Raw genomic sequence first — 4,955 nt, 5'->3', positions numbered from 1 at the left:
AATCATGTTGACTTGCTGAGTCAACATTTTGTTCTGAGCCAATATGGCATTCAGAGCATCAATTTCAAGAATTCCCTTCCTTTGAGGCGTCCCATTACTCACGGAATTCCTCTTAGAAGTATACATGAATTGGTTATTTGCAACCATGTCAATGAGTTCTTGAGCTTCTACAGGCATTTTCTTTAGGTGAATGGATCCACCTACAGAATGATCCAATGACATCTTAGAGAACTCAGACAGACCATAATAGAATATATCTATCATGGTCCACTCTGAAAACATGTCAGAAGGACACTTTTTGGTCATCTGCTTATATCTTTCCCAAGCTTCACAGAGGGATTCACCATCTTTTTGCTTGAAGGTATGAACATCCACTCTAAGCTTGCTCAGCTTTTGAGGAGGAAAGAATTTAACCAAGAAGGCCGTGACTAGCTTATCCCAAGAGTCCAGGCTATCCTTAGGTTGTGAGTCTAACCATGTTCTAGCTCTGTCTCTTACAGCAAAAGGGAAAAGCATGAGCTTGTATACTTCAGGATCTACTCCATTAGTCTAAACAGTCTCACAGATATGCAAGAACTCAGTTAAAAACTGGTAGGGATCTTCTGATGGAAGTTCATGAAACTTACAGTTTTGTTGCATTAGAGCAACTAGTTGAGGTTTCAGCTCAAAATTGTTTGCTCCAATGGCAGGAATTGAGATGCTTCTTCCATCAAACTTGAAAGTAGGTGTAGTATAATCACCAAGCATCCTCCTTGCATTATTGTTGTTGGGTTCGGCTACCATATCCTTTTCTTGTTCGAAAATTTCAGTAAGATTGTCTCTGGATTGTTGTAATTTAGCTTCTCTTAGTTTCCTCTTCAGAGTCCTCTCAGGTTCAGGATCAGCTTCAACAAGAATGTCTTTTTCCTTGTTCCTGCTCATATGAGAAAGAAGAGAACAGAAAAGGAAGAGGAATCCTCTATGTCACAGTATAGAGATTCCTTTATGTTAGTAGAAGAAGAAAGGAATAGAAGAAGGAGAAGAGTTAAGAATCCAAACACAATGGTGAAGATAGGATCAGATTTGTGAGATGAAGAGAAGTGTTAGTAAATAAATAAATAAATAGAAGAAGATGAGAGGGGGAGAATTTCGAAAATAAATTTTGAAAAAGAATTAGTGATTTTCGAAAATTACAAGGAAATAAAATTAAAATTAAAATTTAAAACAATTAATTAATTAAAAAAAGAATTTTAAAAAGGAAGGAGAAATTTTCGAAAATTAGAGAGGGAAAACTTAGTTAGCTGGTTTTGAAAAACATAAGAAACAAACAAAAAGTCAATTAGTTAGTTGAAAAAGATTTGAAAATCAATTTTAAAAAGATAAGAAGATAAGACGTTAGAAGGGATATTTTGAAATCAAATTTTTGAAAGAGATATGATTTAAAAAGATATGATAAAAAGATATGATTAAAAAGATATGGTTGAAAAATATTTAATTTTTAAAATTAAAATTAATTACTTGACTAACAAGAAACTAAAAGATATGATTCTAGAATTTAAAGATTGAACCTTTCTTAACAATAAAGTAATAAACTTCAAAATTTTTGAATCAATCTCATTACTTGTTAGTTAAGTTTTGAAAATGACCCAAAACATGAAAATTTTGGATCAAAACACATGATGCATGCAAGAACACTATGAATGTTAAGATGAACACCAAGAACACTTTGAAGATCATGATGAACATCAAGAACATATTTTTGAAAAAAATTTAATGCAAAGAAAACATGCAAGACACCAAAATTAGAAATCTTTCATGTTTAGACACTATTAATGCAAAAATGCACATAAAAAACATCATACAACACAAAACAAAAAAATTTAAAGATCAAACAAGAAGACATACCAAGAACAACTTGAAGATCATGAAGAACACTATGAATGCATGAATTTTCGAAAAATGCAAGAACAAGATGAATATGCAATTGACACCAAACTTAAAACATGACACAAGACTCAAACAAGAAACACAAAATATTTTTGATTTTTATGATTTTATAATTTTTTGGATTTTTGTATATTTTTTTTTCGAAAACATATAGGAAAAATAAAATAAGAAATTCAAAACTTTTAATAAGAATTCCAGGAATCTTTCGATGTTAGTCTAAAGCTCTGGTCCAGAAATTGGACATGGCTTAATAGCCAGCCAAACTTCAACAGGGCATTACATGCATTATAGTGATTAGTTGAAGCCTCAGTCCAAAAGAATTTGAATATGGCTTTACAGCCAACCAGGCTACAACATGCTTCATGAAACACTAGAATTCATTCTTAAAAATTTAGAATAATTTATTTCGAAAATAGAAGTAAAATTTTTTTGAAAAATTTTTGAAAATTTTTTGAAAATAAAACAAAAAGAAAATTACCTAATCTGAGCAACAAAATGAACCGTCAGTTGTCCAAACTCGAACAATCTTCGGCAATGGCGCCAAAAACTTGGTGCACGAAATTGTGATCATCAACAATGGCATTCAACCTGGTATGCGCGTTTATAACTCAGCACTTTCTTCACAACCTCGCACAACTAACCAGCAAGTGCACTGGGTCGTCCAAGTAATAAACCTTACGTGAGTAAGGGTCGATCCCACGGAGATTGTTGGTATGAAGCAAGCTATGGTCATCTTGTAGATCTCAGTTAGGCAGATAATAAATGGTTATGGAGTTTTCAAATAATAATAATAAATAAATAGAAAATAAAGATAGAAATACTTATGTAAATCATTGGTGGGAATTTCAGATAGGCATATGAAGATGTTGTGCTCCTTTTGAATCTCTTGTTTCCTACTGCCTTCATCCAATCCTTCTTACTCCTTTCCATGGCAAGCTGTATGTAGGGCATCACCGTTGTCAACGGCTACATCCTATTCTCTCAGTGAAAATTGTCCAAATGCTCTGTTACAGCACGGCTAATCATCTGTTGGTTCTCGATCATGCCGGAATAGAATCCATTGATTCTTTTGCATTTGTCATCACGTCAACAATCGCGAGTTTGAAGCTCGTCACAGTCATTCAATCCCTGAATCCTATTTGGAATACCACAGATAAGGTTTAGACTTTCCAGACTCTCATGAATGCCGCCATCAATTCTAGCTTATACCACAAAGATTTTGATTAAGGAATCTAAGAGATATGCGTTCGGGCTAAGGTAGAACGGAAGTGGTTGTCAGTCACGCGTTCATAGGTGAGAATGATGATGTGTGTCACGGATCATCACATTCGTCATGGTGAAGTGCAACAAATATCTTAGAAAAGGAATAAACTGAATTGAATAGAAAATAGTAGTAATTGCATTAAAACTCGAGGTACAGCAGAGCTCCACACCCTTAATTTATGGTGTGTAGAAACTCCACCGTTGAAAATACATAAGTGATGGTCCAGGCATGGCCGAATGGCCAGCACCCAAAATATAATATGAATTCAAAAATAGGGAGAAGGACCTGGTCTAAGGACTAGGCGTCCAAAGATGTGGTCAAAGACGACTAATACAATAATAAAATGTCCTATTTAAACTAGACTAGCTACTAGGGTTTACAGAAGTAAGTAATTGATGCAGAAATCCACTTCCGGGGCCCACTTGGTGTGTGCTTGGGCTGAGCTTGAGCTTTACACGTGCAGAGGCTTCTTTTGGAGTTGAACACCAAGTTGTAACGTGTTTTTGGCGTTCAACTTTGGTTCGTGACGTGTTTCTGGCATTTGACTCCAGAATGCAGCATGGAACTGGTGTTAAGTGCCAATTTACGTCATCTAATCTCAAATAAAGTATGGACTATTATATATTTCTGGAAAGCTCTGAATGTCTACTTTTCAACGCCATTGAGAACGCGCCATTTGGAGTTCTGTAGCTCCAGAAAATATATTTTGAGTGTAGAGAGGTCAGAATCCAACGGCATCAGCAGTCCTTTGTCAGCCTTCTTATCAGAGTTTTGCTCAGGTCCCTCAATTTCAGCCAAAAAATACCTGAAATCACAGAAAAACACATAAACTCATAGTAAAGTTCAAAAATGTGAATTTAGCATAAAAACTAATGAAAACATCCCTAAAAGTAGCTAGATCCCACTAAAAACTACCTAAAAACAATGCCAAAAAGCGTATAAATTATCCGCTCATCAATTATCCTCACAATCTCTCTGTATAAATGACCGACCTTGTCCACAAGATTCCATTCAAGGTCCTGTCTACACCACACAATTGATATCAAGGAGATTAGTCTCAATATCAAAAATCTAGTGCTTCAATTATCCCAAAAAGGCACTCACAAACAAGCATGATATATATATATATATATATATATCAAGCAAATATCCTAAATAATATGAAAGAAAAATGACCCAAAGTATGCAATGAAGCATAATCGGTCTATCCCTTAGACTCACAAGGACGAACTGCTCTGATACCGCTAAATGTAACACCCTAATTACCCTAAGCCTTACCTCATGCCATAAAGCAAAGGTTAATAAAAGGTTACGATGATTCTAAGGCTTATACAATAATATATATATAGAAGGAAATAATAATTCTAGAAGCTTGATGAAGATATAAGCTCAAAACCAGAGTTACAAAAGCGCAAATGTTCACACGAAACTAAAAGCATAAAGGTACAAGATAAATCTACGAAATATCAAGACATATATAGATATATAAGAGTATATTAGACATAGAGAACTAGCCACAGCCCGCGGAGTTTAAGCCGACTAGTATATACCGACATACAGAGTTTTGAAAGTAAAATAACTTATACAAAATATCTCTCTCATAGTAAGCCTCTAAGGCAATATAAATACAAAAGTGAGAGAACTAAATCAAAATAACCAAAAGACTCCATAACATGATAAAGGTCCTCTGCTCTATCACCATCAAGCAACTCACCAAGGTGGGTTGCAACCTGCATATGTGATGCACAGAAACTTGTCTCTCAAC

General features: G+C 34.7%; 1 non-coding gene across 1 annotated transcript; it reads left to right on the top strand.

Annotated features, from left to right (window-relative positions):
• Positions 1-280: 280 nt before the first annotated feature.
• LOC127744406 (small nucleolar RNA R71) lies at positions 281-384 on the top strand. Its single transcript, XR_008005395.1, has one exon. It is a non-coding gene; the product is annotated as a small nucleolar RNA R71 (small nucleolar RNA).
• Positions 385-4,955: the final 4,571 nt, after the last annotated feature.

This window comes from Arachis duranensis, unplaced genomic scaffold (assembly GCF_000817695.3).
Source record: "Arachis duranensis cultivar V14167 unplaced genomic scaffold, aradu.V14167.gnm2.J7QH unplaced_Scaffold_343483, whole genome shotgun sequence".
Taxonomy (NCBI): domain Eukaryota; kingdom Viridiplantae; phylum Streptophyta; class Magnoliopsida; order Fabales; family Fabaceae; genus Arachis; species Arachis duranensis.
This window is presented reverse-complemented; position numbering and strand designations above follow the sequence as displayed.